Below are 13,635 nucleotides of genomic sequence, written 5' to 3'. Positions count from 1 at the left end.
GGATTATAATGGATTCAGTGGCAGTAGGTTCGAAACTAATCTTACATCTTACTCTTCTCGAAACTAATCTTACATCTTAATCTTACAATCTTACTCAAACTTGCTGTCTTTTCCTGCTGTATTCTTAGGTCTTCCTAGTATTTTACTCACAAGGAGTCTCGTTCTAGCATTTCCAGGTATTGTTTTCCTGTTGTATCCTTGGCTCTTCCTAGACTTTTCAACATATGTTCCTGGTGTCAATATAGCATTTTCTAGAGTTTTTCCTGGAATATCCTTGGCTCTTCCTGATGTTTTCCTGGTATTTTTTCTGGTTCCTTATAAAAAATACTTTCCTGGTGTCTTTCAGTTGTTGTTGTTTTTTTTCTGATGTATTAGTGGGCGGTTTTTCCTAATGTCTAATGCCTAATGCCTAATGCCTAATCCCAATTCCTTGTGCATTCTTGGGTGTTCCTAGTGTTTTCCTCATATGTTCTGGTGTCTTTCATGAAGTTTCTTAGTGTTTTTTCCTGGTGTAACTTTGGGTCTTCCTGGTATTTTCCTGATGCCTAAAAAAGTACCTTAAGGGTGTGTTTCAGGCAATTTTCTAGTATCTTCCTGTTGTTTTTCTGATGTATCCATTGGTCTTCCTAATGTTTTCTTTGTCTATTACTGTCGTCTTTCTAGTATTGTAGTAGTGTTTTTTCTAGTGTATCCTTGAGCCTTCCTGGTGTTTTCCTGCTGCCTTGCAACTACTTTTTAATGATGTCTTCCAGGTATTTCTAGGCATATCCTTGTGTCTTCCTGGTGTTTTCTTTGGATGTTCTTGGTGTCTTCCTAGAATTTTCCTACTGTACTCCTGGTCTATCCTCTTCGTGCTGTTTTCCTGGTGTATCCTTGTGTCTTCCTATTGTCTTCCTGGCTTATCCTTGTGTTTCCCTGGTATTTCATGCAGATACTTTCATGGTGTTTTCCTGGTGTCCTTATGGTGTGTGTTTGTTGTAGTCCCGTTGTTTTCCTGATGTTTTCCTGGTTGTTTCCTGTTTTTTTCTGGTGTCTTCCTGGTGTTTTCTCTATTTCTGTTTCTCTCTTCTCCTAATCATATTCTTCCACTTTCTGATATTGACTCCCTTCTGTGTACTTATAGTGTGAGTATGAGTTGCTCTACATACACATAAATGGGTAGAGCTGAAATTGTTAAAGTTGACTTCCTTAATTTTGTCCTGAAGCTAGGGGGCTATCAGTTAATGTAAAAAGTAATGGAAGTAAGGGAATAGCTACCAGTTTAATGTTGTGAAAAACAGAAATATTGTATAAAGATCACTTTATGAAAAAAGCATTCTGCTACATAAACTGGAGAAATGAGCCATCTCTCTCTCTCTCTCTCTCTCTCTCTCAAGCCATTGTTAATCATATTATTAAAATATTACACAGTTGGTTAATGGATTCATTACTAAGTAATTAAACTTATTTATAATAATTTTCATTATTTATTTATAACATAATTATTTAATTACGTTAACTTTATTATTAAAAAGCATAAATAGGCCTAGCTTACCCCATTAGTTCTGATAAACCATTCACACATTTAAATACATAATAACACAATTAAATATAACAGAACCATAACCATGCATAAATAATGTAATCTTAAAGTGCTTGTATCCAAACCCCCAGTGCCTGGGAAACCTTAACACTAACACTCATTAACACTGACAACATCATGTAAATGATTTTTGTTTATCAGTTTTGTTGGAGAATTTAATGTTAGCTAGCTTGTTTTGTTTGAATATATTCTCTAATGTTCGCTAGCTGTGTTTGGTGATACTCTCTGAAGTTGGCTTTTGTAGAAGAATTTAATGTCTACTAATTTGTTTTATTTGAGTATATCTCTATGTTAGTTAAGTAGTTTTCTTTGGTGATGCTGTCTAAATTTAGCTAATTTTTTTTTTTTTAAAGATATTTTATGTTAGCTTGCTAGCATTGTTTGGAGATATTCTCTAAAGTTTTCTAGCTTTGTTCAAGAATGTAACATTTGCTAAATTGTTTTGAGTATATATCAAATGTTAGCTGTCTGGCTTTTCATGATTATATTCTTTACATACAGAAAATTTTATTTGAAAATTGAACATTTGTTAAATAAGTTAGCTAGTTTTGTGTGAGAATTTAACTTTAATTCACTTGTTTAGTTTTAGTATATTGTAATGTTGGCTAGGGAGTTTTATTTGGCAGTATTCTTTAAAATTAGCTACTTTTGTTTGAGAATGTAATGTTAACTAGCTTGTTTTGTTTGAGGATATCTGTAATGTTCATCAGGTTGTTGGAATTTTCTTTAACAATAGCTAATTTTATTTTTAAAAAAACTTTACAGCTAGCAGGCTACATATGTTGTGAGCTGTTTATCATCTCTGACTAATTTAAGACATTGTAATAGTTTTGGGTTTTAAAACAAATCTTAAAGCCACTACTGATTTTCACAAACAACACTAACACACATCAGAATCCAGTAGCATCACAAGTTATATTTCTTAGCAGAGAGATATAGTAGAGTGGACAAAATTTAAAATAATGTCAACATTTTTAAATGCTGTGACTCTGTTAAAACACTTAAAAAAAAAATACTCCACTAAGTAGAGTAGGAGCAGTTAGCCTCAGCTCAGGGCATCTGCTGAAGTGTGACTCATCACACACACACACACACACACACACATAACTAGAGTGTGGTTATCATCTTGTCCACTCCTGTCTGTGAATCATCTGTGTGTGCTTATGTTCAAACCTGTTTTTCTCTCAGTGGACGCTCTCTCTCTCTCTCTCTCTCTCTCTCTCTCTCTCTCTCTCTCTTATTTTCCCCTCTGGTTATGAACACACACATATCTTTCTCACCCCCTTGAGGCCATCAGAACTTCTACAACAATCAAAGCTGAAGAGATAAAAGTGAACATCCAAACCATCCCACCTGCACAGACCACCAGAATCTCTCTATTTCTCTCTCTCTCTCTCTCTCTCTCTCTCACACACACACACACACTGATCCCCTTGTGTATCCAGCAGCCTGTAATTACAGTGCGAGTGCCATGTCACCCAGCCAAGTGTGTATTATTAGCTGCTCTTATCTTCTTGAAGATGAGGCTCAGATCACCTGCAGCAATCGTTCACACCTGCAACTGTGCCCTTCATCTTCTTCTCCTTCCTCGGCCGAGGAGTGTGTGGGAGGAAGAGCGCGTTTACACCTGAGGCACCAGTTTACACCAGAGACACAATCGCTCACGTACACACCGCGGTGCAATTTTATTTCATGTACAAATTAATTCAGTACACTGCAGTGTAATTCAACAAGGATGCTTTTTTTATTGCATCCTTTTATACACAAGTCTGAAAATGCTGTTTTTAATAATAACATGATCGTCACTTAGTTTAGATCTTCACTCTGAACCTGAACCTTTTTCTTTTTTCTTTTTTACTGTATTTTTTTTTTACATAAATACTACAAAAATTGTGATGTAACGCGAGTTCTCGAACTTTTTGCAGGCAGGGACCCCAGGACTCCAAGGACTCCCACAATCCAGATTAATTTCCTGAACATAATCCAACTATTCAACTATTTAAATGTGTACTATAATATTTTGGCCTAAGCATTGGAGCCATAGTGATTTTAAACCTTCCCACTCACAAAACACATTTCTATTAAAATTATCATTCGTTTCAAGTTAATGTTAATTATACAACCATTAGTTCCAGTGCACTAATTTGATTGGTTGAGCGGCATTCCAAGAGTGCTGATATTTCCTATAACTGCACTGGGATGTTTTCACTGTGTGTATCACTCCGCTCGTCCGTTTTCGCCACATAAAATTCCACTTTCTAGTTCGAAACTGTTACTGCAGTAGAGTTACTGACATCATCAGTGGACATGGCAAATTTCAGGAACTTTTGACTTAAATATGATAACTCATCAGATGAAGATGAAAAGGAAGAAGGGAAGCCAATTTCATCAGAAGCACCTTTAACGGGAATGCACAAATCCCTGTGAGCTAGCTAGCCAGCTAGCCATTGTGGCTTCTTCAGGATCTATTTCTGTAGCGGAGCAAAAATAAACAGAGCATTTGGCCATATTTTGTCCAAAATGTCAGTTATTGATAGTTATTGATAAGCAATATCACACTCGCAATCGTGTGGTTATACTGAACATCAGGACAGCTGTGATTAGCTACAGCACTTGCCCTGTAGTGTCGTGCCTACGTAGAATCACAGCCATGCTGATGTTCAGTATATCTGCACTCTTGCTTAATTATGAGATTACTGGTAGAATAATAACTACGAGAATTCAATAATAAATATAACTTTAACAACGATGGGGTTTGAGCTTTCCACAATTTTAAGAAAATCTCAACAGAAAACCACATGGACCCCTTGGCTATGCCTCAAGGACCCCTGGGGATCTCCGGAACCCACTTTGAGAACTATGGATGTAAAGGACTACATCTGGTAGTAAACTGATGGATGATATCGGTAACTGGTTGGTTTAGATTTTACACTTTTGAATGCGGCGATGGGGTGGTAGGTCAGCATTACAAAAAAAATTCAGCTTAATGACCAAACAAAACTCTCAAAACACCAAAACTCAAAATTTCCTCCTGACAAACCCTATACAAGTTGCCTTTACTCTATTTTTCTACCAGTGTGACTTCTCAAGTCAAGTCAAGTCAAGTGACTTTATTGCACTTTATTTCAACAATATACAGCTAGTTAGTACACAGTGAAACGAAACAACGTTCCTCCAGGACCATGCTGCTACATCAAACAACACAGAACTAAAAGAAACTACACATTTCTACATAAAGTGCACATACAAACATGTGCAAACAGCAAAAGATGGTACAACAACTACTAAAACAGGACAATAACTACTAAAACATAACAATAGGCACAGTAAACGACAGTGCAGTGCTGACCAGTACACACTTCTAGCATGAAAGTGTCAGGTATAACAGTAGTGCGAAAGAATAACAATATTATAAATTGCTGTGAATGTAAACATAACATACTATGATATATGTTATAGATTTAGCAAGTGAATAATAACTCTTTTAATGTTACAAAGTGCTGCTTTGTTTACTGCCGGTGCTATGTGCAGCCATGTTGCATTGACATCTCTTGAGGAATTCTGAGTTGAGGGGGTGTTTTCTTTGGGTTTTCCTGGTCGGAGGTCAGGAATTATGAGTTACGACCTCCAGTCAAACACAGCATTATTTATAGTCGTAAACTAATCATTAATGGTTAAACATTTAACGGTAACTTCACTTATTTGAACTTTTCGTAAGCGAGGAACTTTATGTAGTTTGACCTTTTACAAATTTTAGTTGAATACTATGACTGTTATTGCTGGATGTATTGTATCATTTCAAAATACATAGCATGATCCATTCATACAGTAACGTACAGAAATAATGTTAGTAATGCATGCTAGTGAGGACTTGGAGTCAGTTTGGTATAAAATTTGAGTATAAGTAAATTATTTTGTTAGTTTCTGAATAGGTTTTCATGTAGATATAATTCCATCCACCCATCCATTTTCTGTACCGCTTATCCTACACAGGGTCACATGGGAACCTGGAGCCTATCGCAGTGGACTTGGGGCACAAGGCAGGGGACATCCCGGACTGGGGGCCAATCTATCACAGGGCACCATCGCACACACACCATGGACAATTAGGAAATGCCAATCAGCCTACAATGCGTGCCTTTGGACCGGGGGAGGAAACCAGAGTACCCAGAGGAAACCCCTGAAGCACAGAGAGAGCATGCAAACTCCACACACAGGTGGATGCGGGAATCGAACCCTCAATCCCGGAGGTGCGAGGCAGACCTGCCCACCCTGCCCCCTGTAGATATAATTCTAATAATTAAATAATAATTGTAAAGCCACATCTAAATCCGCCAGTTCAGGTTTTTTTTTTATTATTATTATTCAGTGTCCCAAATGTGCCTAGGTCCAATTTGTTTTCTTTCTGCTTTTATTCTGCTCTGATTTTTTAAAGATTAAAATATCGCCTAACTACTACCACGTGGCGTTTTCATAGATCTGTGACATAGAAATTATTGTTAGTTCACCAAGTCCATGCTTTTTTTTACACATTGACAATCATACAATCTACAGAGAAATGTTACACTACCAACTTGATTAACCTGAAAACTCAAAAACACAAGAACAACTTTTTAAAAAGTAATGTACAGAGATTAGGCACAGCACCACAAGAAGGGTGTGTGTAGTTTTTTTTTCTTTGGCTGACAGGCACCTATGTACACACATACTTATACACAGCTAATTATGGCTAACTGTAATTTAATGAATCTGTTTGGGTGTGCAATTGCCTCAGTTCACCTCACTTTGAGATCATTTACCAATTACCTGCAGGGTAGTTTAGTCATTTCATCTCATTTTAATGATGGTTTTCTTAAAAAAATGACTTTTTTTTGCGTCATACAAACTAATAAATGCTTTGAAACCTCGTAGTTAGCTAGCTCTTGATGCAGACAGATCATATCCAAGCATCATAGTTTTGTTTAGGGAATGTTCTCAATTATTAGATAGCTTTGTTTGAGATATTTTGTGTTAGCTAGCTAGTTTTTGTCTGGAGAATATTCTCTAATATTAGCTAGTTTTGTTTGGGATATTTCATATTAGCTAGCTAGCTTTTTTGTAGTTTTGTTTGTACCATTTGAGAATGTTCTCAAATGGTATCTACTTTTGTTTAGAATTTTTTTCTAACAATAGATAACTAGTGTTGTTCAGGGACTTTGTAACATTAGCTGTTTTTGTGACGATTTCCAAGTTGACAACATGTTCGTGTATGAAATCCTCTCTAATGTTAGCTTTGTTTTGTTGTGTTTGGATAAACATTTTTAGAATACTACTTTAAGATGATGTTTTATGTTTCACAATCTCAGCTGCAGTCTCACCTAAAGCATAACCTTCAGTCAGTAAAGGTTTTATGATTGGTTATGACTTCTAACAAATTCAATAATTTATGGACTAGGAAAGTGAGCCGTGTCGTGGGGCGACAACATTGTGTGTAGATGTGTGTGTGTCCTGGTGGCCTTGGCGATGTTCCTAAATTCAAAGAAACAGGTTTGTGATATGATAAATGCTTGAGGCCAAAAACTCATTAAGGTTCCTGTTTGAAGCCTGTGTAGACAACCGCCGGTCCACCCAGCACAAAATTCCTCACATTCTCTCCTGCACACGGCACAAAACAAAGTGTTGTTTTAACAATGTGAGGTTTGTGTGGGAGTGTGAGCACATGTAGGTGTGTGTTTTAAATATGCGACCTTAGGTCAGGTGTTAAAGTAGACTAATCTAGGTCAACTCCAGCTGGCAAAGCTGCTAGAGGTTATCAATATGTGTTGAGCAAAAATAAATAAATTTGCTAGTAAATTGTGAGTAAAAATCCATATAATTTATTAGCTAATTTATCCAAAATTTCTTTAGTTAGCCTATATTAGTTTCAGGAAGTGTAACGCTAGCTCCAAAGATGACTATCTTTTCAAAGGTACATGAAATCATCATTGTTGTCACTGCCATTATTGTAATACTGTAATTTATTTTATATTACATTCCAAACTGGGTTCAGCTAAAACTGTTCAATGTTGTCACAAATTCCAGTTACAATCCACAAATTTGTTTTAGTTCCGAGTAAGGAAACTGGTATGTGAGTTAAACTCCAAAATTAACAAAGTTGCAATAAATAAGCTAGTAAATTGTGAGTAAAAATTGACATTATTTATTAGCTTACATTCCAAATTTTCTTTAGGTATATTATTTTCAGGAAGTGTAAATACATCACTAGCTCCAAAGATCTTTGGAGTATCTTTCCAAAGGTTAGAGAAATCATCGCTGATGTCACTGCAGTTGTGATTTATTGTCATTTTTCTTATAGTAAATTACATTCCAAACATTGTTCAGTGCAAATTCAGAAATGTAGTTGTTGTTTTGTGTGTTTCAAATAATCAACCCCTAAAAATAGTCATATCTAAGGCAATTCCAATTAGTAACTTTGTTACCAAAAAAAAGAGGAACGTTACAGTGCAAAGTAAGGAAATCAGATGATGGTGATGATGACGTGGATGAACTCTAAAACGAACAAATTTGCAGATGCTAATAATAAATTTGCTAGAAAATTGTGAGTAAAAATGAACAAATCATCAATTTCAATTTCAAGTCATGTTGTCCTTGCCATTATTGTGAAGTCATTTACCTTACATTAAACTACATTCCAAAATTTGTTTAGCTCAAGCTTGAAAACTTTTGGTGTGTGTGTTCTAATTGTGAGACAAGCTCAGTTGGGCATCTTTTCAAAAATGGCTGCTTTGCTACAACAAATCATTGCTGTATACTCTGTAACATTATTTGTTAACTTATAAATTTGGAATTACATTACTTTATTTTGGTCACAGGAAGTTTTAAATGCATGAATGTAGGCCAGCTCCAAAGTCAAACAGCTTTCCACAGCAGGCTGCCAGCTAGCATAGTTAGCAAAATTCCAAAAGAAGCTGCTAAATGTGTATGCTAAAGTTTGACGAGTTCATTACAAAAGAAATCAGACGTGTAAGTTTTTGTTTCAGTTCTGGAGAAGGTCTTTGTCATTGTTGTGTCTATAGCTGCTTCAGCAATGCTTTGTTTGCGCTATTTCAAAGCAAACGTATAAACTGATGTTTATCCACAAAACTGACGGGAAGAAAAATTCTTTTGTTTATGTCCTAACTTGACTTGACAGACTAGATGTTTAGCCTGACTAAGTAATGAGTTATGATTTTAGATGAAACACACCGAGGAGCCTGAAAAAACCCGTTATGTTGTGACATTATGACACGAAAATAAACAGCCGGAGGAAATACGGTCATAATTCTTTAATGAAATTTAACTTAATTTAAAGTCGTTGACAGATTTGTTGTTTCAAAACGTATTTTAATTGAGCTGTTTCTTCGTGAGAAGAAACATACAAAGCAGCAGGTTGGACTGCAATCATCAGATTAGCAATTTAGCACTTAGTGTTTTGACTTTGTGGATAAATAATTCTCTTAACTTTAAAATTTGCTTTGATCTTTTATACAGGAAAAAGAAATGTCCACATGTAATGCTTACTAGCTGGTTAACACCAGCTGACAGGATTCTTAGAGGATTTTAAATGCTAATGCTAGCATGAGCTGAGCTTAGCAATTTCTAAGAGAATTTTTAAGTCATATTCATAAATGTGCAAAAAGATCTTCATTTGTAAGGCTAGCCAGCTAGCTAACCTGAGCTAAACTGACAGGATTCATATTCATCAAATGCTAATTATAGCCAGTTAGCTGGCATAAGCTAAAATGACAGATTTGTAAACATTCACAGCTAATGCTATCTAGCTAGCATTAACTGCTTATTTTACATGACCTGGTTACTCTAGCCAGCTAGCCAACCTCAGCTAACCTGACAGGATTTCTGAGGAGATTTGTAAGTAATATTCATAATTAGCTAGCATAAGCTAACCTGGCAGGATTTCTTAATGGATTTGTTCACAGCTCTTTATAGGCAGCTGGCTAACACTTAAGCTAACGTGACAGGATTTCTCAGAGGATTTTGAAGGCTTAATCCTTACTGCTAATGCTAACCAGAGCGTAAAATGTCTCTTATCACTTTTACCATCTCTTGTAATATCTAAATCTGGTCCTGAGAGCTTTCAGATGTTGCTTGTCTCCCCGTCTCTCTTTTTTCCCCCTCTGTCGTTTTGTTCCTTTAAATAAAAAGTCATCTCTGCCAAACACTCCCTGACAAATGTCCTTACTTCTCCACTGCAGTATAACCACAGGAGGCTAAATAAACCACAGAAAGATCGACAGCCTGATAGAGAGAGAAAGAGTGAGACAGAGATGGAGAGACAGAAAGAGAGAGAGAGAGAGAGAGAGAGAGAGTGGTAAACCTGCTGGATTTAACACCATTTAGCATGCTCCCATGTTTACAGCCACAGTAATGGTGCGGAAAGTGTGAGCGAGCTGCTCTCTCTCTTGCTTGCAGATTAACCACTAAGATCTGGATCAGTTGAGTGATGAATGTGTATGCAAGTTGAGCTGCGTTACTAAATGAACTCTGAGGTTTGAGGTTCTGTTTAATAACAATTTCTAATATTAGCTGCAGCGTCAGACAGGGATCGGCCACACGACTGAGACTCACAGAGCTATGACGCATGGCAGAGGTCAGCCCGGGGCTTCCGCTGCTTTATTTCTGTATGATCATGAGGGCAGTGAAATTACAGAGAGAGAGAGAGAGAGTGGGAGGGAGAGAGAGATGTGACAACATTGCAAAAAGGGAGAAAGGGCTGACTTTTAAGTCATATTCATACATTTCCATTCAATGCTAGCTGGCTAATATAAGTTAAGGATTTCTGAGGATAATTATCCAGCCGCATTGATTGTTCTTAATCAACACATCTGGCTAACATAAGCTAACCTGAGAGGATGTGTGTTCACTGTAAAGGATAACAAGCTAGCTAGCAGGAGCTAACCTGAGAGGATTTCTGAGAGGATGTGAGTTCACTGTTAATGATAACTAGCTACCTAACCTGAGAGGATTTTTGAGAGGATGTGTGTTCACTGCTAATGATAACTAGCTAGCTAGCAGGAGCTAACCTGAGAGGGTTTCTGAGAGGATATGTAGTCACTGTTAATGATAAGTAGCTAGCTAACCTGAGAGGATTTCTGAGAGTATATGTGGTCACTGTTAATGATAACTAGCTAGCTAACCTGAGAGGATTTCTGAGAGGATTTTAAGTCACATTCATAACTGTGCAAACTCTTCCTAACCAGCTAGCTAACCTGAGTTAGCTAACCTGATTTCTGAGACGATGTAATTGCTCACTGGTGACTCTAGTCAGCTATCTAACATATATGAGCTAATCTCAGAGGATTTTAGGTCATATTTATGGAAGTTCACAGCTACTTCTAGTCAGTTAGCATATGCTAACTTGACAGTATTTCTTAATTTTTTTAGTCATGTTTGTAAATATTCACTACTAAGGCTAACTAGCAAACTAGAGAGAGATATGACAAAAAAAGGGAGAGAGGACAGACAGAACGAGACAGACAGAGACGGAAACAAAGGATAGCAAGACAGAAATGGAGAAGAGGGGAGGAGAAATGTGAGATAGTCAATGTGACAAGAGAGAGGAAAGAGGAAAATAGTGAAAAATACAGATAAAAGAGAGAGAGAATAGAGGGAGAAAATGGAAACAAGACAGAAACAAAAGATACCAGAGGTAGTGTAGGGGGAAAGAACAGATAGAAAAGATAGAGGAAAGAGAAAGAAAGAATTACAAAAGGAGAGGCAAGTATGAGACAGAACAGAAAAAAATGAAGAAACAAGACAGGACAGAAGAAGAGGGGATGGAGAAAGAGGTAAAGGAAAAGAAACAGAAAAATATAAAGACAGAGAGGGAAGAAACATTGAAGAGAGAAAAAATTAGGATAGATAGAGATAGAGACAGATGGGGAAGAAACAGTAGTGTGGTTTATAGTCAGCTGTTTTACATCCATTTTATTTGCATGTTGGAACCTGACTGGCTCTTATATTTTATGATGTAATAACATTTTCCTGTCACACTTTTAGTTCTAAAGTGACACAATGCACACCTGAAACAATTACTATTTATTTGTTTGTTTGTTTGTTAAATTTATAGAGCACCTTTCTCTCACCTACATAATTTATTTTATATTATATAAAGACAAGGGTGACTTTAATAACTATGTAATATCATTTTGTGCATCCATATGCAGGTTATTACTGCATATGGACACACAAAAGATATTACACAACAGATACTACTGTTATGTCATCATACAAAAATTTCTAAATGTCACATATAAAATGTCATTATAAAACTATTTTAAATTCTATGAATTTATTATTTGATCTTGGAAAATGGATCCTATCCTGTCTGAACACTGAGGCATACAAGAGTTGGCTTTTTGGGAAAAAACCCATCATGTCTGTGGTAAAAGCTGTAAATCAAAAAGATGCGATGAATAAACGAAACTTTAGCCAAAGACGATTTTGGTGTAGTCCCGGAAAAAAGTTAGTTATAGTTCTGGAAAAAAAAGCTATAATTTCAATCTGAAGCATCTGTAGCATCTGCAGACTGGAAGATGTCATTAGTGCGGATTGGAATAAATGATGACGTAGCGGGTATGTATTCCAGTGTGTGTATGTGTGTGTGTGTGTGTGCGTGTGTGTGTGTGTGTTTGGCTGGCATTCTTTGGATGACGTCATCTTGTCATTGGTGTTTGAAACCAAACAGAACAGTAGTTGATGGAAACGCAAACACGTGTTCATAAGTTGGCTTAACATTTGTAAAACATCTGGATGGAAAGATAACCAAAGGGTGAGAGAGAATGAGGGAGAGAGAGAGAGAGAGAAAGAGAGAGTCATAGTAGCTCTTGTTCCTTTGTGTAAACCGCAGAAGTTTCCTGACTCTGCCAAAAGCCATTTACTCCATTTTCCTCCATTATAGAGGAACACGAGCGCTCGTGTGAAGCTACGCTCTTAAAGACCGAGCCCACGACCGAATGAAACCAGAGAGGACGGACAGATGGGTCGGATAAAAGAAAACCAAATCCGAAAACTGTTTGCAGGACAAATGATGGGGTACAAAGGCTAAGATCATACCGTAACACAAACCACACCAAAGAAGACCAAATTTTAGCTCTGGGTCATTTTTTTTTTTTTTTCCAAGGCCCTTTTTTTTTTTTTAAAGAAACTCTTCTGCAAAACTTTAAATGTACACAATGTGTCACTTAAACCAAATGTAATCGATCAGCTGAATATGTTTGGTGTTGAAAGTTTGCGTCCTTATTCTTACACTGGAGCTATGAGGTACTTTTTATCAGTTTCAATATCAATACAAGAGTGTATTGGTCAGCTCCTGATACTAATCTGTTACTGACATCCTGTTCTTAACTAAAACGACTTCCTGGTGACTTGCTTTAAAACAATTCTTGTGTGTTTACTGCAACATGATACTGATGTACATGATACTGAAGTTCAAGGCCAGTATCGGATCCATGCTTCCTTAAAAATACATGAAGTACTATTTATTTATCACTATTACTTTGTTACATCATTCGATTTAATTTTTTTTATTATTTGTGTATTATTAATTTTGATAATATTATTTCTATATAATAAATATATTATTGTGTAATATACAACTTTATTAAATATTTTAATTTAATTATTATTTATTTTACTAATATTTGTTATTATTCATTTATTTAATTTTTATTATTTTTTTTTTTTTTTCATTATTTATTTCATGTGGACCAAAATAAAAAAAAGAACAAACCTTTTGAGATTATCTTATTTATATTTATCTGAGTGTTAGGGATTTAAAAACAATTGTAAAACAATTTTGGTGTGTGTGATCTATATCTGCAAATCTGAGTCGAGAATACAGTCGTATTTCAGATCAGACGGGCAGCTCGAGATGTCTCACTCGTACCAGGGATGAAAGCGAGGGGAAAACCCAGAGTTAAAGGTGACTTTGAGGATACTTTTGTTCTTTAAGCGGCCCATTAGACGTAATTGTCTTCAAGACCGGTGCCGTTACGCGCAGGGGCATGAAGAGAGCA

The sequence above is a fragment of the Pangasianodon hypophthalmus genome, chromosome 24 (genome assembly GCF_027358585.1).
Source record: "Pangasianodon hypophthalmus isolate fPanHyp1 chromosome 24, fPanHyp1.pri, whole genome shotgun sequence".
In the NCBI taxonomy this organism is placed as follows: Eukaryota; Metazoa; Chordata; class Actinopteri; order Siluriformes; family Pangasiidae; genus Pangasianodon; species Pangasianodon hypophthalmus.
Note: the sequence above shows the minus strand (reverse complement) of the source record.